This window comes from Adiantum capillus-veneris, chromosome 28, assembly GCF_014529385.1.
Source record: "Adiantum capillus-veneris isolate H3 chromosome 28, ASM1452938v2, whole genome shotgun sequence".
Lineage (NCBI taxonomy): Eukaryota > Viridiplantae > Streptophyta > Polypodiopsida > Polypodiales > Pteridaceae > Adiantum > Adiantum capillus-veneris.
In genome coordinates this window covers 99729045-99751889 of record NC_140958.1, presented here as the reverse complement: position 1 = coordinate 99751889, position 22845 = coordinate 99729045, and positions in this window count along the sequence as shown.

Genomic DNA, 22845 nt, shown 5'->3' with positions numbered 1-22845 from the left:
GAAACCTACCTTTCTCTTGAAGTGATGAAGCCTTATGGTCTTTCTTGTGTCTCCTCCATTCCTCTCATTCTCTCTCTGCTCCCCTATCTCCAGTAGTGTATACCAATGCTAAAGAATGTGTATTACTTGGGTAATTGCCCTAGGTATTGATACCGCTCGTTTTTTGGTTTGCTCGGAAGTTTTTGCTCGGTGTTTGGTAAGACTCCTAGATAATGAGTAATAGGGTCAAGTATGCCGAGTCCACCCTGAGCTCTTGGTTTCGCAATAGTTATCCATTTACTCCATTGCTAGGGTCTACTTGTAGTCAGCTAATTTCTAAATAAGAAATCCTTAATTGGTTTCAGAAAATACATCCATTTTTTGGGATAATTGTAGGAGTGGCGAGGTGTAAGTTAGGTACAGGATGAAGAAGGTATTAATTACCGTAGCTCTGTAGTGGAAAGGAATAAAGATGAACAGCCAGTGCTTCATTTTCTTTTTTATTTTCTCCTTAACCCAATCAAAGGTGGTCTTGTGAGTAATTCCTTCTCCAAATGGTATCCCGAGGTAGCAAAATGTTTTGCCTTTCTTCGCAACCTCCCCAGCCTAACTTGCAACATAAAAATTGTAGCCTTCTGCCAAAAAGATAAGCCTTGATTTTTCTATGTTGCATTGAGACCCTGACACTACTGCAACACCTGGAAAATCTTCAAGGCAAGCCTAACATTGTTATCATCCACTTGTAGGAAGAGTAAAAAGTCATCTACAAAATTGTTCACAATTAGTTTGTTTGCCATCTTGGATTTGTAGCCCTTGAATCTACACTCTTGCTGCCGCATCTTCCAACATCACAATAAGAGGGTTAGTATAGGAAAAAAAACAAAGAGGAGCTAAGGGAAAACCTTGATGAATGGATCTCTTGACCTCAAAGCACCCGACAGTTCTTGAGTTGAATAGGAGTTCAGAAGATCCACCTTCACCAAGCGTATTAACAGCTTGCCAGATTTGTGGACTAAACCCCAAAGTCTATAGCTAGGTATATGCTAGGTTCAAGAAACAGGAAGATGAAGCTTCACTTTAACATTGTAGAACAATAGAATGCAAGAAAGTCAAGACATGTGCGGATGTAAAATGAAATGTGAAATAAAAAGATTTGTTTACTATTTAAAATTGAAATAACATTTAAGGTAAGTTTGAATCATCATTGAAAACATTGAAAGTATGCCTAACCCAACTCTCCTCTAAGGCTTCTTTTCAAAATTGAAAAACATATTGTGCTTTCTTGAATCAACTTGGTAGTGGCAGAACAGAAGTATGAATGTTTTGTTCTTGAAGAGTAGCTTTCATTGCTTTGAAAATGTTAGAATACCCTTCAGAGTCCACTCCACAATCATCAAGAGCCTTTTGTATTTCATGACATTTTGATCATGAAATATTCATTAGTATTATGCTTTGATTTAACAATTTTAGACTCCACAAGAATTCTTTCTGCATGCAAACTCTGGAGAAAAAAAATGGAGTACTAGGTGAGTTATTGTTGATTTCTTTAAAATATACTTTTCTAGCATCTCTTTTAAAATTCTCCACAATATGTAATGGAGGACCCAAAACCCCAATTACCCTTTTATTCAAAACACTTGAGCCACCTGATAGTGGTAGAATAGAAGTATGAATTTTTGTTCTTGAAGAGTAGCTTTCATTGCTTTGAAATACCATTCATGGCTCAGTCCACAATCATCAAGAACATTTTGTATTTCATGATTTTCAACAAAATCATCAATAATATTATGCTTTACTTTAAAATAAATTTAGAAATTGATTGTAAACATTGTCTCAACAAAAATGGGTATTTTTCAATTGACTTTTTTGAGTTTCTTTTCTAATTCCAGCATTGTTTTTTTGGATGAAAAGATACACTCCTTGAACAAATTTTACTTCTTACGCTACTCTTTATTTTGATGCCTTAAATTCTATAAAGTTCCCTTTTGATATAGAACTCTATTATAATATTCATATTGTGGATAGTTTTGGCGAACAAGTTTGTGAAGTTTCCAAACTTGTAACATTTGCAAAACATGGGGTAGATAAGGTAGTGGATCCTTGAGATACAATTTTCCTTCACATCAAAGATCAATATTTTGATAACCAACCTATCTTTGTGCTTGCTTCTCACCTTCCTTGAATGATCGTGCATTGTTTTACTTTTACAAGTGTGCGTATTAATGATCTATTTCAATATGAAGCTGATATTTTCATTTCTTAAAATGCATGAAAGTGGCCACATTTCTCATTGTATGTTGTACAATTGCCTATATAGTAGACACTATCTATAGTCCTCTTTGACACAATCAACACAATCTGGCCTTAATTGACATACCTCAAAATCAACTAGCCTCAATCTCCAACTGGTGTGCCAATCTCCAATTGGTGTGATGATGTCCCCAATAACACATCATAATCCATGGGGCAAGTGAGTGTCCAACTAGGAAGGTCTAGATAAGAAACCATCCTTTGTGAGCTGAAAAATTTTCTGTTTTTGTATAGTCATCTTGGTGCCCAACTCTTGCATAATTTGTATCCATATCATTTGGGTTTCCAATTGAAACTAATCATATCCTAGAAGTATAGCGACTTCCTTCCATGTCAAAGAGAGAAAGTTCATCTAGAGAAAATTGAAAGGGGGAGACCCTATTCATAGATAGATCATATAGCTCAAAACATGCCACCATTTATGCATACCAACATGATGTATCTTCCTATTTAGTCAAGTGTCACGAGGAATCCAAAGCTAGCCAAGCATAAGGATCTTAAGAAAGCTCTCATAAGGTTCAAGGATGCCCATTGAGATCTTGCATTCATATAGGAATTCGACATCACTTTTCTTGGAGGTGGCTGTCCAAAGCCTCCAAGGTACAAAAGGTGGTGTCTTTTTTTATAGATAAGTTGTTGTTGCACAAAAAATCACCTAAGAAGTGGATCAAATTCAAAATAATATTTACTTCGATATGATTAACAAAAAAATATGAAGAGGATATCATCACGAATTGGCATGATTCTGTTTCTTATTGCAAGGTTTTTGGATACATTTTTGCTAGTAGCTTCTTTTCGGAAGATTGTAAAGGTAAAGGCCCATGGCTGCCCATCCGTGACTAACACTTTCTACACATTAACTTGATTCATTCTTCAAGTATATATACAATAAGGGAAACACATAGTGACTTATCACTAAGTTGATTCACTCTTCAATTATATATACAATAAAGGAAACACATAGTGACTTCTCACTATGTGCTTTTTTCCATAATTACTCTTCTTTTCTCCGTCCCCTTTCCCACACACACGTGTACAGACACACAACCTCCCTCACAACTAGTATTAGAACATGGCGGTGGCACAACCTTAACTTCTTGAAACCTTGCCCTCCCTTCACATGTGCGATGATCATAGCTTTGGAGGAAATGAAGAAGCTCACAAAAATAATTTTTTTGCAAAAAAAATAAAGCTTTTGGAAAAGGGGGATCTTGAATCTTAGAGACGCTAAGGTACATTGCTTTGGAAAATAAGCAAAAAGTGAAGCTTTGGAAGGAGATGTGAAGCCTAAAACTTCATCTTATCATTTCTAAATAGATAATGATCTTCTTTTTGAAGCTTTTAGGAAAATCAACTTAGCTCACTTTTTAAGATGACTAATTGTCAATGGAACAAAGTTTTAAACCAATAAAAATATTTTTATGGAAAAACAACAAAAAAACCTCCAGCCATGGCAGTGGGCCAACTGGGAGTCAGTCACATGACCAGTGGACCAAATAGGTTTTAAAATTATTAACCGAGTTTCCCATGTTGAGGCCACATGTGCCTAATTTATGGTCTCATTTTGACTAAACATGACCAAGCTTGGATATCATGACCAAGGATATGGTAGATGCAGTTAAACTTGGTTTGAATGTTGATAAATGGAATGGATTAGAGTTTCAGAACAAATTGCTAGCCCTAGAGTGGTCTCCCCTGAGTGGCATCTCAGGGGACATTGTAAGGAGGTGTAAAAGAGAATATGGGGTATTGGAGTGGGGGGAAGAAACCAGGTACTTAAAGAACTCTAATTTTAACTGGTCCCCCTCGTTATCTAAAGTCTTAAGACCACCAGAAAGACCCTTTTGGATATAAACTACTAGGAAACTGAATAATAAGTCTTTGAATCAGCTTGTTAATTTCTGGGATGGTGATTATCACAGGAACAGAATGATAGAGATAGACAGCAAAAACAGAGGAAGAAATCTTTGTATTGATAGTGTTTGATACAACAGAGGAGCAAAATATATGGGCGTACTCCGTTGTACGGAGCTCGAACCTCCCGACCACCCCCGAGCTTCAATTTGCTTGCATGCAGCGTTTCACTCGCACTCGCACTCGCAGAAGAGAGACCGGTGAATGATCCCCAAAACGCACCACCCGTCCTTCTATTCTGATTTCTTTTTTGTTCCTCCAAAAGCATGCGACCTCTCAAAATAGCCGCTTTTCTATTTTTCGCGTTTGGTCGACTCGACTTGCGCGCCAAGTATACTTGCGAGAACAAGGTAAAAACGTGATCGCGAAGAGATCCATAAAGGTTAGATTTTTGAAACTTTTTTTTTTTAATATTTATAAGTCCACAAATTTTTTAGTTGTCTTCAACTGAACATAACTCCCAAACGGAGCCAAAACAGCCAAAGTCCGCGTCTCACACAATCTTGTTGTCCTTGTTGCGCTCTTCGACGACTATGTGATGGAAAATTTCCATAGCCTGCTCTGATTTGTTGAAAATCAACCTGCAAAACAGCATTTTCTACAAAAACGATGCAAAAACAACAAATCCCACTTTTTTCTTAATCTTTGGCCCTCAACGAGCATCAAAACATTAAAATCTCTAAAGACTCAAAGAACCAAAGTTGTTCCTTATAACGCAAGCTTCAATCGCTTCATACATCACTTTTTCAAAATCCCACGTTAACACCTTCGAAAATGCCCCAGAAAGTGCCTTCCGGATCAAAAACTTTTATTGGACGAAAACAATCCACACATCCTTCTACACAGTGGACTAACTTTAAAACGACCAAAACTTCCTAGAAAAACAAAATTTATTACTAAAACACCTCAAAATCAAGTCCTATTACAATCTCCCCTTTTCAAAATTAACTCTGTCCTCAGAGTTGGAAGGAGGGAAATTCACTTTGCAAAACACTAAGATCAACCCATAATGCATCCTCTACTGGATAGTTCTGCCACTTAACCAAAACTTCCACAATGTCTCTATTTCTCAAATAGTTGACACGCCTATCTAGCACTAAGTCTGGTTCTACTGTCAATGTTCCGTCATCTTACAACTTAGAGTTGTCCTGTAAAACATGATGCACGTTAGGAACATACTTTTTCAATAAACTCACATGAAATACAGGATGCACTTTGACATGAGAAGGCAATTCCAATTTGTAAGCTAATGAACCAATGCGCTTCAAAATTTTAAATGGTCCAGCAAATCGTGGAGACAATTGCTTATCCTTTCCAAGAATCAAATGAGACTTCTCAAGAATAACCTTTAAGAAAAGCATATCCCCACTTTCATACTCCACAACCCGATGTTTCTTGTCATAATACAATTTATGTCTCTTTTGGGCTTCTCTAATATTCCCCCTGATTTTGGCCAACTCGTTATCCATTTTCTCAAGCATCTCACGTGACAGTTCTACCTTATTCCTCGAGCTAAGAAAATTTATAGGTGTGGGACAGTTATAGCCATACATTGCCTCAAACGGAGTCATCCTAATAGATGAATGATATGAACTGTTGTATGCAAATTCAACCAAAGGCAAATATTCATTCCAATTAGATTGGTTTTCATTGACATACATTCGTAACATATCTTCTAAAATACGATTCACTCTCTCCGTTTCCCCATCGGTTTGAGGATGAAAAGCAGTAGACATGCGTAACTGGGTACCTATAGAGTCAAAAGTCACTCTCCAGAAATGAGAAGTGAACTTAGAATCTCTGTCAGACACTATGCTCTTGGGCATGCCACGCAAACGAAATATCTCTTTCACAAACAAGTGTGCAATGGTCAAAGCAGTATCAGTTATTTTCACGGGAAAGAAGTGAGCCTGTTTTGTGAGTATATCTACCACCACAAAGATCGAGTCATACCCTCCGCGAGTAGTAGGAAGTCTAATGATAAAGTCCATGGATATAAAATCCCACTTCTGTAAAGGAATGTCTAAGGGTTGAAGGTCACCAGGCATCCTCTTATGTTCAATTTTAACTTGTTGATGTTGAAAGCATTCACGCACATAATTCTTAACATCCAATTTCATACGTGGCCAAAAGAATGAACTTTTAATCTTTTCATATGTCTTATTCAATCCAGAATGACCAGAAAAAGGTGAGTTATGACACTCATGCAGAATTTGACTCTTAAAAGCAGAATTTGCAGGAATACACAAGCGGTCATAATAATACAGATTTCCCTTATACAAGTGATACATGTTCTCATACATCTCACCAATATTCTCACGCAAGAATTTCAAAATAGGCATGTAAAAAGAATCATTTTCAACTTCGGCATGTATCTCATCAATCAAATTGGATCGCACAACAGTCAACAAAATTACACATGGGCCTAGGACTCAATGCATCTGCAACTTTATTTTCTTTCCCACACAAATACTTCAAGTCAAAATCATACTCAGCCAGCAATTCAATCCATCGCCTTTGTCTGTTGTTTAACAATGGCTGAGTGAAAATATACTTCAAACTTTGATGATCAGTACGCAATTCAAATTTGACACCAAGCAAAAGATGACGCCAATGTTTCAATGCATGAACAACAGCAAGCAATACTAGATCATGGGTTGCATATGAGTCTAGATCATGTCGTCTTAATTTTCTAGACTCATATGCAACCACTCTTCCTTCTTGTGTCAAAACACACCCTAGTTGTTCACCACTAGCATCACATGACACAACAAATGGTTTGCCCATCTCAGGAACTTTCAAAACATAATTTTCTGCTATTTTAGCCTTCAAGGTCTCAAAAGTAGTCTCACAGGTAGAAGTCCACACAAAACCCTTGTCTTTCTTGGTCAATTCGGTCAAAGGACTCGCTATCTTAGAGAAATCTTTTATGTGTGCTCTCTCATATTGTGCTAGACCCATAAAGCTTCTCACATCCCTTAATGACTTTGGTGTTGGCCACTCCACAATAGTCTTAACTTTGTCAAGGTCAATGTGAATCCCCTCTTTAGAAATCACTCTTCCCAAATACACAATCTGATCCTTTGCAAAAGAACACTTACTTGCTTTGGCATACAATTTATGTTCACGCAAAACCTCAAATGTTTTCTTTAAGTGCAATGCATGATCTTCTTCATTCTTAGAATACACAAAAATATCATCCAAGAATACCAGAATGAAGTCATCAAGATACGGGTGAAAAATATTATTCATTAAGCACATGAAGGTTGCTGGTGCATTAGTCAAACCAAAAGCAAGAACTGTAAATTCATAATGCCCATAACGTGTACGAAAACCAGTCTTTGGAATGTCCTCGACCTTAATGCGGATTTGATGGTAGCCAGAACGAAGGTCAACCTTTGAAAATATTGTGGCACCACTCAAATGGCTAAGCAATTCATCTATGTGAGGAAGAGGATATTTGTTCTTAATGGTCTGTTTGTTGAACCCCCTGTAGTCAATGCATAACCTATATGTACCATCCTTTTCCTTTTGGAATAACACAGGACTACCCCAAGGAGATACACTAGGTTTAATGAAACCCTTTTTCAAAAGATCATCAAGTTGTATCTTGAGCTCTTTAAGCTCATCAATATTGAACCTGTATGGAGCCCTTGAATAAGGTGTTGCTCCGGGATATAGATCTATGGCGTGGTCTACCGCTCTAGGCGGAGGCATACCAGGAAGATCTTCCGGGAACACATCCTTAAATTCATGTAAGAGATCCTCTACAAATTCTGGATTTTCCTCTTTTTGATTATTCCCAGAATCCTCTTTAATCTCGCTAGCAAACACAAGAAACGTCTCACACCCTTGTCTCAACCCCCTCAAAAGTTTCATGGCAGAAATCAGAAGTGATTTAGTATTCCTCTCCTCATCTTTAATTGTCTGACCATCTCTGTTTTTAAAAACGAACTCACCCCTCTCACAATCAATCAATGCATGATTCACATCCAACCAATCCATTCCCAAAATTACATCCCGTTCACCCATGCCAATAACATAAAATTCTCCTGAATGTTTCTCTTTGTTCAGCAAAAAAGGTAAGTTTTTAATATGACCTTGCGTATAATGTTTCTTCCCATTGGCCAATTCTACAGGTCTCCTAATGTGGGAATCAGAATTCAATTTCAAAGTCTGCGCAAGCTTGTTAGACATAAAACAATGCGTACTACCCGAATCAATGAGAAAATTCATAATTTCAGTTCCTATCTTACCCCGAATTCTTATAACGGATGCCCTTAAATGATGAACAGACGTTGTCATACATTTCATAGGAATTTCAGAGCACTTACCTTCCTCACTCGCTTCCTCAATCGTGGTGTCCATCGCATTCATATTGGCTTCCATTTGTGCAAGAACTGCCTGATCGATCTCCTTATTTGGGCATTCGAAGTCTTGTGACCTTGCTCACCGCAACGGAAACATAACCCAAATCTCCTTGCTCGTTCTAGAAAAGCAGGATCATGTTGCCACCGCAGCGGTTGTCGTCTTCTTTGGTTCTAATTTGCATCATTCTGACCCAAATTTTGATTGCGGTTGTTTACAGCATTCTGACCCAAATTTTGATTGCGGTTGTTTACAGCATTCTGATTTGCACTCTGATTTTGATTGAAATTCTGATTCTCATTTGAAAAATTATTGGGTGGTCTTCTCTGATTATTTGTTAAATTCCTTCGGGGAAACTCAGTGTTTGTCTGAAAAGGCCTATTCTGCGTTCTATGCCCGGTAGGTATAATTCTATTTGGAGTAGGGTTGCGGCTCTCATACTTCACCTTCTTCTCATAATTTTCGGCTTTTGCAATAGCATCTAGAAAATCGGTAGCCCCTGCACCCTTTACTTGATAATACAGATCTTTACGCAGTCCTTGGATAAATTTGTTTGTCAACGCCTCTCCTTCTACTTCCGGTGCATACTTGTGAAGTCGCAAAACTTCTCCTTATACTCATGTACAGTAAGACTTGGCTTGTACTCAGGTTGCTACTGAAACTTGTAAAACGCCATCTTTTTTTCCATTTCATAGTGTGGAGAACAGCACCTTTTATACGCTTGCGTTTTAAATTCCTCCCAAGTGATTGGAGTAACCTTTGTTCACTGTTTAAGGTATGCTTTCCACCAAAGCTTTGTGGTTTGTCGAAGATGAACAACTGCAACCTTTGCTTTTGCTTCTTCAGAGAACTTCTTCAATGCAAAATAATCTTCTAACTCTTCAATCCATGCTTTGAGATCTTCGCGAGTTTTCTCGATGCCATTAAACTCGTTAATCTTTGCCTTCTTGAAGACTTGCTACAAAGCTACCCTTTCAGACTCTTCATCTACATCTTCTTCATCACGTTTCCTTCTTTGTCCTCTCCTTCCATTAGTTTCCGCTTCACCGACATTCCGCTCTCTTTCGTGTGGACGACCTCAACGTCCATCACCACCGTTCCCATCATCATCATCTCCATCATCACCACCATCACCACCGCCAGGTGCCCCAACGCCGACACGTTGATTATTGTTTCTTGGTGGAATAGCATGGTTTCCGTCTTCTTGTTTGCCATTAACTTCCACATAGATATCAGGGTCTCGTGCTGCTTTGCCCCGCAAAGCCTCAGCACGCTCCCGATTTGAAATTTCCAGATCTTCTCTTACTCTTCGAATCAGGTCTTCTTGCTCCTTTATCTTCTTCTCGTATCTGTCCATGTCCATAATCAACCACTTGCTTTGATACCAATTATCACAGGAACAGAATAATAGACCAATTCTCACAGGAACAGAATAATAGAGATAGACAACAAAAACAGAGGAAGAAATCTTTGTATTGATAGTGTTTGATACAACAGAGGAGCAAAATATATGGGCACACTCCATTGTACAGAGCTCGAACCTCCCGACCACCCCCGAGCTTCAATTCGCTTACATGCAGCATCTCCCTCGCACTCGCACTTGCACTCGCAGAAGAGAGATCGGTGAATGATCCCCAAAACGCACCACCCGTCCTTCTATTCTTATTTTTTTTTTCCTCCAAAAGCATGCGACCTCTCAAAATAGCCACTTTTCTATTTTTGGCGTTCGGTCGACTCGACTTGCGCGCCAAGTATACCTGCGAGAACAAGGTAAAAATGTGATCGCGAAGCGATCCATAAAGGTTAGATTTTTGAAACTTTTTTTTAAAAAAATATTTATAAGTCCACAAATTTTTCAGTTGTCTTCAACTGAACATAACTCCCAAACGGAGCCAAAATAGCCCAAGTCCGTCCCACAGAATCTTGTTGCCCTCGCTGCGCTCTTCGACGGCTATGTGATGGAAAATTTGCATAGCCTGCTCTGATTTGCTGAAAATCAACCTGCAAAACAGCATTTTCTACAAAAACGATGCAAAAACAGCAAATCCCACTTTTTTCTTAATCTTTGGCCCTCAATGAGCATCAAAACATCAAAATCTCTAAAGACTCAAAGAACCAAAGTTTTTCCTTATAACGCAAGCTTCAATCGCTTCATACATCACTTTTTCAAAATCCCACATTAACACCTTCGAAAATGCCCCAGAAAGTGCCTTCAGGATCAAAAAATTTTATTGGACGAAAACAATCCACACATCCTTCTACACAGTGGACTAACTTTAAAACGACCAAAACTTCTTAGAAAAACAAAATTTATTACTAAAACACCTCAAAATCAAGTCCTGTTACAGTGATAGTAAGAGTTGGAAGACCAATGAATTTCTTGAAACCTAGTACCAACTAAAATAGCTGTAAGATTTTTTTTTTCAATAAAGTGATGATAGAGCTTGACAAGGTGATAATGCCAATCTGTGATCAATCCAAGATTGAGTGGAACCCCTAGAGATGGCTCGAAAGTAGTCTTTTTTGGAGACCCCATTCTAAAGGCATATATCATGCATTGATGTACGGGAATAATTGGTCTAGCCCCCTGAATAGATAATGGCTGAAAGAACAGTGGGAGGAAGTCATGGAGAACTTCTGGAAGACAAAGCGGCCCTAATTTATGAATATTATTTTGTGGAAAGTGACGTGGGTGCTATATCGACGGCGAGTGCATTTTTTTAATGAGCTTTTATTTTTGTGCTTTTTAAACTTTGCACAATTTTTTGAGAATTTTTGAGCCCTTTTCTAGAGAAAATATACATGTTCTAAACAATGTCCAAAACCATCGACAAGTTTATACACAAAAGAGAAAACGGATTATCAACACAATAACTGTCATAAACCAAAAATACATACACATATATGTATAAAATGCTGCATCATCAAACATAATCAGCATTACCATGCCAACATTGTGTGATCAAAAACTTGAAAGCATGCTAGCTCACTAAATAGAGGGAGGGGCAAAATGGGGCTGCCTATTTTTGATGTAGAAACTTAAGGGTTCATAGAACGGGGAGTGCAATATGAGGTTGACTAAGTATGAAGGAAACATCCATCATGGTTAGTGCAGGCTGATGTATTACCATGTGCTCCTCAGGTTGCAGGCACAAGACATACACATAGACATGATACATGTAATGAATGAATTTTAAGGTATCACCCTTTTCTAGCATGTACAACTTGGATCACCTTTGATATGAACATCATAACAGGGAGCTCTCCTCTTGATACTTTTATCCCCCTTGCAATCCGCTAGATCATAGGGGCAATTGAAACCTCCTTCACCTGCTTTTTAACTGCCTTTGTGTGCTCCCTATCATGATTGCAGAACCATAGCCATTGCTCTATGTTGTCTTTGTAGCATCTTTCTAACTGAAAGCATGGTGTGACTAAACGTATACCATGACTATTAAGAGTGTTACCACAATTTTTCCTACCCACAACACCAAAACACATCATATTAGAATAAATCGGCATTCTACACAAGGCCCATTGTTCACATGGAACATTAGCTTCCTCTACATAGTTTCACTGCTCTGTGTTGCTTGGGAAATGATCATTTTAATGCATATAGTCCTTTTCAATCTCCTCTTCTTCACAATTTCTTGACTCCATGGTTTTCAAATTTGATATGTCATGGACGACCACAAACTTTGTGCTCTGTTTTGACTCCATTGCATATTCTAGACGATGAGAACTAATACAAATGTGTGTATCTCTCTTCTTTCATTGCATGGTTTCCTTGTCATCATGCAATGTGGGATCTTCATACATTGGGGTCCATGTGAAATCTCCTTGCACCACCCTTGCAATGAAAGTTGGACTTGGAGTTTTTTGTCTCTTGATTCTTGAGAGCATAGATCCAAGTGTAGGACCCATGCCTATATAACAAAATGTCAAGAATCCCAAATGATCTTCACATTGTATATGAGTTTAAGACATCGCCTATTACATGAATCGTATAGGAAAATCTTTCTTCTTTCCCCTTCACCAACCCACTAGCTAGCATGGATGCTCTCAAATAAGTTTATACTTGAAATTTGTTCTTGCTCCCATGGACTTTTATTAGCCTATCCATAGAACTCTAGTTGAGTTATTAGACATGGTTTTTTAGGATGACAAAGAAATAAAATATAAACTGACATTCTTTTTTATTTTTTCCCAATTCTCAATTGGTTGTTCCCACCTCTTAAACCATCATTGAAACGCCTCTAAGTTTTTTTTTGGGACATGAATCAACCACCATCTTTGGTATGCCTTGCTTGAATTGTAGCCTCTACTATAGTTGTTGAGAGTCTCCACACTTCACACATTCCAATGTGCTCATTTTGCTTGTGGTGCAGGCACAAGTTTTTCTTGTGTACTTTTGCAAGCTTTGCTCCCAATGGAAAAGGCAAGAGCGCTCTCTACCTTCCATAATATTATGTGGGCCTCCATTGTACACTATCCTCATCTGACATGAACCCTAAAAAATCAGGTGGTTCTTGCCCACATTGAGGCATGGTAGCATTCAAACTTTCCCAATACAATACCTAAGACTCCTCATCCTCCTCTTTTTCTTTACAAATTGTGATAACCTACAACATTCACATGTTCGACAAATATGAGGCAAATGTTAGGACAAACCTTTTGGAGGATAAATATTTCATATTTCCAATCATAAACAAACTTACCCTGGATCATACACGGAACATGACGTTGTTGCCCATCCATCTACCCTATGTGTATGATCATAGTGAACCCAAGAATTACTTAAGTCACCTTTCACAATTTTTCTCATTCAATTTACTAGATCCACACTTGATGGAGGAACTTTTGTAGACATCTTCAAAAGGTTACATTTTTCTCTTCCAATACCTTATCCTGATAATCTACTAACATGGAAAAAGGGAAACATACAGTGTTCTTGCAGCTGCAAAATATTGTCATATCTTTCACCCATATGAACAGATTACTTTGCCTTTTCTTTCGTTATTAGACCTTTAAATCTACATGCAATATCCATATTAATGTGAATGAAATAACATACCAAAGAAAAAACATAAGACACATGAATAGTAACTTGCTTATATTCAATCCATGCATACTTGTTGTTTTGCACCAGTGGCATTATCTCCTCCAAAAAACCAAGTAAATCTCGATCAAATGTGACTTTCTCACCTTCTCTCGTTAAAGATTCAATTAACATTTGTCGAGCTACCAACATTTTTATTTTTTGTGGTCCACCTTTCTCTATCTTTAGAACTATCCTAACCAAGTTCTGCACTTTTGCTATATTGGATCTTGAGGTACCTGGTTGAACACTATGCTCATGATTTGCAACATGAAGTACCATTCCAATCATACTCTCAACTAAAGGGAAAACATAGTAGATCACGGTCTTGCATACATCAATGCATGTCATGGTTTTTGGCAATAGTGACAGTATATTTTTTATTTGCCTTTACCTGCAGGATATCCCTTGCTTACCTGCCTATCCAAATGACCATGGAAACAGATCTTATCAAACTTCTTCTCATTGATGTGAAATGGACAAGACAACTAGTGACATTGTAGATTCCCAAGGCAATACCTTAGCCTCACTATACAAGCTATTATCATGTTTTTTTGGGATGGTCGTGTCCAGAGATGACTATTATGTTCTTTTTCCATCCCTTTCATTCTCTTCATTTTCCCAAAATTTGTAGGAAACTTTAAACACAAACAACCATTATAGGTGGTGGAATTTTAGTTTCCTATAGAGGATTTCCACACATCTTTAACAGCTTCTTAAGTGGAGGTGCCCCTTCTCCATTTTGTATCCATTGAACGATGGACATAGATGGCCTATCTTCTATGTCTTCAAATTCAACATCAAGATCCAATACTTCCACACATGCCTCACCATTTTCAAGTCTCATATCATCTAGCATTTTTGTTGTTTCCTTGTCACAATTTATCTCCATGCTCTCATTATATATACATAAGGACACTCTATAGCGCAATAATAGATATTTGACTGACAAAGGACCTTTTGGAGCTATATATGGATCACTCTACTCAACTTGGTCTCACCTATATATTTGTATATGGTGTGTCTCTTGTCTCGTCTCTCTCTCTCTTTCTCTCTACATCTCAACATGGTATCAGAGCAGTAACGATCATGCTCCGATTCAATTCGTGGTGACAAAATAGTATGTGTATGCGATTCGCATGTAAGATTCAAAATTGCTACAAATTTTATTTTTGAGCGTTGCTTCTTGTTAACTCTGGTTGTTTTGTGTTAGGAAGAATATGATTAGTGTTTTGTGTGGTGTTTATTACTAATCAATCTAATCGTTGATTACGTTTTCTTGTTGATGACACCCTGAACTTCATCTCAATTTTTGGGGGGTCTTCTCCTCAAATTTTGGAGAAACGGAAAAAGCGCAATGGAGCGCAGCGCAATGGTACCTATCATCCAAAACTTGTTCGTCAATGGTACCTATCATCCAAAACTTGTTCGTCTTCTTGAGATCTTCGATTTAAGTTATAGGTTTGCGTCAATCGTAGTTCGCAGCAGAAAGTTATGTTGTGTTTACTGCAATTGAGCTTGACGCAGCTTTCTTCGTCGTGCTTCTTCCTGAAGCGTCTGCGATCATTTTTCTAATTGGCGTTAACTTTTTTGAGAAAATTTAGCTTTTTTCTATTCATATTGTGGCCTTCAATCTTGCGTCTCACGCCACTCTATTTTAAGGACTCTTTTATTATTAACGTCTCCTTTAATACCCTTCCTTTTTTTTGGGTGATGTCTCTCACATCTTTGGACGTTCCTTGAGCATCCTTCTTGCGTTTATCGTTGATAAAATGTAGTCCTCATATTTCTCTCATTCTCAATTGCGGCCTTAATCATATATGGTGTGCAGATTCTACGATCTTATCGTATACGTCTTCTCACAATAGGATATGGCTATGACTATTCATGTCAACGGCTTTCCTTCTAGCCAGCGTTCTGTTCCTCCTTTCCAAGGCCAAGGATTTCCAGACTAGAAAGCAAAGATGTTGTTAATTCTTGAAGGCGATGAACTCTCTGATGTTGTTCTTGGAAATCGTTTTCGTTCGCCTCAGCCTATTGATACGGATAATGATAACCGGCTTATCACTGAAGGGCCTATATTTGAAGATTGGAATGTTGCCTATACGGATTGGCAACAACGTGATAAAGCAGATCGTCAGTATATTCTTTCTGCTCTTATTGATTCCCTTTTGCTTGATATGTATGAACTTCCTACTTCCCACGATGTATGGAAGTACCTTATTCTAAACTTTGAGAAGAGATCTATTATAGAAATAATTTATTTGAGAGGGTTGCTTAACAAGTTACAATATGAAGTTGGTACTATAATTTATTTGAGAGGGTTGCTTAACAAGTTACGCGACATATTGAATCTTTCAAATCTATTATTAATCAACTTGCTGTTGTGGGTGATCTTGTTCCACAAAAGAAACTGATTACACTTCTCCTTGATATGGTGAAGGAATCTTCTTATGATACCATTGTTACTATTCTCTCTAATAAATATGGTCTTGATTTCGACCAAGCCTGCATGTCTTTAATTGAATACTCTCAACATCAAGAATTTCATAATGCTAGTCACGATACAACTATGATTTCACAAGAGGAGACTGAGTCACAACAGATGGAACATGCTTTTTATGCTCGAAGGCGTCCATTTCAGCGAGGAAACCGTAGAGGTGGCCGTCGCTGTAATATTTTCTCTCATCTCAAATTTCCTAATAAGCAATGTTCTTACTGCAACAGAAATGGCCATACTGAAGATGACTGTTGGGCACGTCAATATGATGAAGAAACAATATTACCACAAAACAACCACGTTTATCTAGGGACTCTTCTTCTTCTTTTTGTGAATATTATGGACGATCTTATCATCCGACTCACATGTGCTATAAGCGTCGATTCGACACAGATCATAAAAGAGCATATGCTACTCAACATTGTACCAGAAACAAGCTGTGTCCTATGTTTAGTTGCTCCAAATAGAATACTTTATGTACGTGATGGATCACTTTTTATTGTCGATTTTGGTGCTATAGGAAATATGACATATCAGTCTAGGTGGCTCCATAACTATCATCCACTACCAGTTCAACGTGTTTCTTATCTTGCTGATGATACTACTTGTCAAGTAAAGGGTATTGGAGACTTATATCTTGGTACCTTATCTTCTTCCACTCGAATTTTGTGAGGAGTATTACATGTAGCAGATCTTCAGCGTAATCTTCTTTCAGTTTCTAGACTTGTTGATCTTGGTCTTTTTGTTGGTTTTGATCATACCAAATGCCGAATTGAGAAAGATGGACAAACTATAGCCACTGTTCCTCGAAACGGTAATTTGTTTGAACTCTCTCTCAACGATGTTGTAGAAAATTTTGTCACTGCTCTAGGTGATCATGATTGCAAAGTATGGCATCACCGTTTTGTTCATGCTAATTTCTCAAAACTCCTTGATCTTCAGCGTCATGATCTTGTTCATGGCGTGTATCTTAAAGCCCATCCCCATATGGGAATTTGTGAATTTTGTGCTCTTGGAAAACACAATCGTAAACCCTTTCCTCTTTCAAATACAACTCATTATCATGACATATTTGATCTTGTTCATACCGATATATGTGGACCTCTACCTTCTTCGAGATCACAATATCGCTACTTCATTACTTTCATTGATGATCTCTCAAGGTATGTTTCTCGAGAGTTTGTGAGTTACTGCGCTGATAGTGGAATTCATTATGAACACGTTATTCCATATTCGCCTCAACAGAACGGCGTTGCTGAACGAAAGAATCACACTATTCTCAATGCTGTAAGATGTATGTTGATTCTTTCTGGCTTATTTCGTGTTTTCTGGGCTGAAGCTACTTTGATAGCAGTATATATTCAAAATCATCTCCCTACTACTGCACCCTTTGGTAAGATACCCATCACAGCATGGACAGGTGACATTCCTTTTGTATCTCATTTTCAAACCTTTGGATGTATTGATTATATTCATGTTCCCAAAGAAACACGAACAAAGCTTGATGCTCCTAGTCTTAAAGTTATTTTTATTGTATATTATGACACTTCCAAAGGCTACAAATTCTATGACCCTTCCTCCAAGAAAGTAATTGTGAATCGTGATGCTACTTTTAACGAACAGCTTATGGGAGGCTCATGGTCCATGGATGATTCTGATGATACTAAATCATTGCTTTAGGCTTTTCCATTTCTTTCAGATGATGAAACTCTTCGTATAGAGCAACTTTCCTCTTCACAACCATCCATTCCAAATGTTGCCAATGATGATATTGATATTTTTGTTGATTTGTCTATTGATTTTGAACATGGCTCATGTCATGTTTATGATGACGATAGTGTTGATAATGCTTTTTCTACTTCTGAATACGATTCTCTTATCTCTAAAGGTACATGGATACTAACTGAATTACCTCTTGGTCATACAACTATTAAATGTAAGTGGGTGTATAAGACAAAAGTAAAAGCAGATGGATCTTTTGACAAGTTCAAGGCACATTTAGTTGCAAAAGATTACTCCCAAGTAGCCGGTGTTGATTATCAACAAGAGACTTTTTCACCAGTTGTTCGCATTACAAGTGTTCGAGTTTTATTCACATTTGCTGTTCAATTTGATTTAGAAGCTCATCAAATGGATGTGCGAACTTCTTTTCTTAATGATGACTTGGAAGAGGAAATTTATATGGAATAACTAGAAGGGTTTGTTATTCCAGGTAAAGAAGACCTTATTGCTCAACTCCATAAGGCACTATATGGTCTCAAACAAGCTTCACGAGCCTGGTATACAAAATTTGATCTTTTTCTCCCCTCTAAAGGATTCATCTCTTGCTCTTCAGACCCGAACTTATACATAAAATTCCAAGGTAGCAGTTTTGTGATTCTTACTCTTTATGTGGATGATACCATCCTTGTTTCCAATGATTTGGGATTTCTTCAGCAAGTGAAAAAGTTATTGTCTTCTGCATTTGATATGGTGGATCTTGGAGAGATTCACTCATGTCTTGGCGTTCAAATCCAACGAAACCATACAAAAGGTATTTTATTCCTTCGACAGTCAAAGTTTATTTCAGATACTATTCAAAAATTTGATATGGAATCTGCACATTCAGCCAACACACCTTGTCTTGCAAGTTGTACGAAGAACACTTCTGACAATGGCGGTCAACTTGTCACAAATCAACCTTATGAAAACTTGATTGGATGTCTTCAATTTGTTGGCATGAACACTCGTCCTGATATTCTGGTTGCTTCTAATTATCTTGGACAACATCTTGCATGTCCTTCTCTTAAGCATTGGTCTGCTGTAAAGCCTGTATTGAAATACTTGAAAGGCACGACATATTTTTGTTTAGTCTATCGACGACAACTCACATCAAATTCTATGCAATCTCTTTCTCTTTTGGGGTACACAGATGTAGATTGGGCAAGCTCACATTTATCTATGCGCTCTACTAGTGGAAATTGCTTCTTTATAAATGGTTGTCTTGTTTCTTGGACCAGCTAGAAACAACGTTGTGTTGCAGTTTCTACGACTGAGTCAGAATATGTTGCGGTATCACTTGCAGCTCGTGAGTTTATTTGGCTTCGACAAATGCTGGTTGATATTGGTCACTCTCCTCTTTCTAGCACACCCTTGCGGTGTGACAACCAAAGTGCTATTAGTCTTGCAAAAGACTATGTTCAACATAATAAGTTAAAGCACATTGCTGTCCATTATCATTATGTCAAGTATGAAGTACACAAAGGAACCATTATGGTTGAACACTGTCCAAGTGACCAGATGATTGCAGAAATTTTGACCAAAGGCCTCAACGAGTCATGTTTCATCCTCTTGTGCTCGGAGCTTGGAGTTTCTTCGGCCTCACTCATTCTAAATTAGCTTCTTTGCTATTGTAATAGCTTTGTACATATGACATTGTAATCTTTTAGGTACTGTGCACCATGCACACTCCACATTTGCGTATTGTGATCTCTGAGTCACTTGAATATTTGTACATAGATGCACAATTCACTTTCACATCATCATCGCTGGTTCATATTTTCACATTGTATAGGGGCTTGGGTTTTTCTCTTGAACTCCCCAAGGGTTTTTTCATCCAAACCTAGAGACCTTTGTTTGAGTGGGGGTGCTGGAGCTATATATGGCTCACTCTACTCAACTTGGTCTCACCTATATATTTGTATGTTGTCCTCAATATGAATCAGTCTCTTGTGTCTCTTGTCTCTTGTCTCTTGTCTCTCCTCTCTCTCTTTCTCTCTACATCTCAATAGGACCATCAATCAAGTAGTGTTTTTTGCCTTCGTGGTCACAATGTAGAGTCATAGAAAGCTCAAACGAATGGTATTTTTCTTGAATAGTTGCATGTAGTCCATGAAAAAACATGAAGGAGGTAGCAACTTTTGAAGATAATGATTGCTTAGGAACACTTTACCATTGTGCAAAGGAATATCATGTGTTGCCGTGTTACCAACAATGTGCCAATCAAGCAACATAGAGCTTGGAGCAATGGGACTCATAAGAGCTGTGGAGCACCAAAAAATATGGAAGGAGAAAAAATAAATGTGAAAGAAAACATGTCAGTTCACATTATAAAATAAATGGAGAGATCTCACATAATAAAATGAGTGATTATGTGAGAGGAATCAAAAGTAATGGGAATTAATCGTGTGGCCGTCAACTCAGAGAGTGACTCACTAGATTTATTTCTCTTGGTTAATTGAGAATTATATGGAGCTAAATTATTCGCACAGTTGATTTAATAGTTTCTTTGTGTAGGATGAAATAAATTTAATCAAATGCTCCATTCCATGGTCATCATAACATTATTGTTCCATATTGTGGTGTACCCAAATGTAGAGCAAGATTGAGACTAAAATGAGCCTGCCTTTCTCCCGTCTGGCACCTCCTTATATTAGCTTGTAAAGGTTACATTCCAAGAACACTTAGAGGTGTCCTCCCACACTAGGTGGTTGGACACACGACCACACACCACACCTCCCCCCTTAGGGAGAAAAAGATGGACATCTTTTTACAAGTTTGTACTGAGAAGGGACTCAACATAAAGGGATCAGCTCCAACGCCTCATCTGGGGGGAGTGATCATACAACAGCTTCGGGGCTAAGGGACTGAGCTTGGGGAGTGGACTCGACTAGAGAGAGAACATCATCATGCCAAACACATCAAGGCATGGAATGCGTACATCTCGCTTATGCAAACATTAGGTTGCTATCCCAATGTAATGGACAAGACGAGGAAGGACTGACTGAGGATTGGGTGGGAAATTTTTGCGACATGCATCCCTTCCCAAAGGAGCTTGGTGTGATTTTGAGTTTATTTGAACAAAAACTGAAAATTCCAAGAACTGAAATCAGTAGCAAAAGGCACCTCTGCAACCAAGTTGCAGTAACTCCTTTTGTCGGCGCAATGTGAGTGCATTGCATGTTGCACTTGGATCCCAACGAGCAACACGGGACTAGTAGCGTAGGAATGGAGAACATTATTGTTACAAGAACATGCGCTACAAGAACTGTTACAAGAGCAAGAAACACGCCAAGAAATGAGCTGCCCCGGTTCTTGATCTTATGCCCTCCCCACGAGGATTGCTGCATGAATACTCCCCACAAGAGCCTTGTTGGAGTACAAGCTGAGTTTCTGCAAGGAGGTGGGCAATTCCAGAGGAATTCTGGTGTGCTGCCTCATGATGCACTTCAAGATGAGCAGCGTGCGCAGAAATAAGAGATACGGCAGCATGGCCGGAATGGTGGCACAAAATTTGCAGATCTGTTGCATGCCGCTACCAAACTTGAGTCACGTGCATCAGATTATCGCCAAGGCCTAATTCCTTGCACATCACCATTCCCTGAAAAAGGTCCTGCGTGCAAGGGAGAGGGTGCAATGAAGTGATAGTGGGACATAGCAAGAAAGGGTGCAGTGATGGGGCTGGCAAGTGTTGCACATGTTTGCCCAAGGAAATAAAAATGAATTTACGTAAATAGTGCAGGAGCTGAGTCGAGGAAGTTGAGGCTTCATTAAGGATGTTGATGTTGCAGTTGACGACCATCTAGGTACTAAGGTAAAGCGCAGAGCAACCTTGCTAGAGTTGGTGATTTTGCCCTTGTGCGTTGTGTCGATGACACTTGGTGTCGGCAGGGACTGTAACTGTGTGACAGGAACAGGTGTGAGGACTTGTGGGCGCCTCCGAGCTCATCTGAGTATAACTGGGGTGGGCCGGTTCCATTTTTTTATGTTTTTTGTAGCAGATTTCTCCTTCTTGTGAGCAGCGAACTAGGGCGTAAGAGCTCAATCTGGCTCTGCTACTTAGCTGCAAAGATGAGCGATGCCAGAGCTGGAAAAGAATCTTAGCAGCTTGGGTTGTTCGTAGGGCCGATTTGGAGGTGAGCTTGAAATCTTCCGACTCTGGTTGTAGAGTACCACCTTCGAGAAGGTCGATGGTGCTGTAGGGGTTGGAGATGCACTTGAGGATGAGTACTCAATAGGCTGGGGTTGTGGTTCTACGTCCTTGAAATAGGACAGAACAGGTGGACATTGTTGTGGACTAGAAGATTATACTCGTACATGGCAAAGCCTACCCAGGATCAAACGTGAAGTTTGCCATGGCATGAAATCAAGAAAGTGAAAAAGAAACCCAAGAAACCCTTCTAACTGCCCGCCGCCTCCAACAATGTGGTGTACCCAAATGTAGAGCAAGATTAAGACTAAAATGAGCCTGCCTTTCTCCCGTCTGGCACCTCCTTATATTAGCTTGTAAAGGTTACATTCCAAGAACACTTAGAGGTGTCCTCCCACACTAGGTGGTTGGACACACGACCACACACCACAATATTAAAAGCATCAAAGTGGACAACATGACATGTAATCATATTCATTGACAGTTTTCTAAACTTAGAGTTTCCTTATAGTAGGATGCACTCTGAAAAAGCTTGACAACATTCAAGATACTTAGAGTTAAAGCTTTTTAAACTTCTTTCGTGACATTATGAGTTTTCTCAGGAATGACACTTACAAAGGGTCACACCATACATTAGTGGTATGTCTTTAAGAGATATTTTTCTCACTCTATTTTTTTTGACAAAGATTGACTTTACAAGGAAACTACTTGGTATAAACTTTTTCTGTAGGAAAAGATCATTTGATCTATTGTATGTGACACATGCCC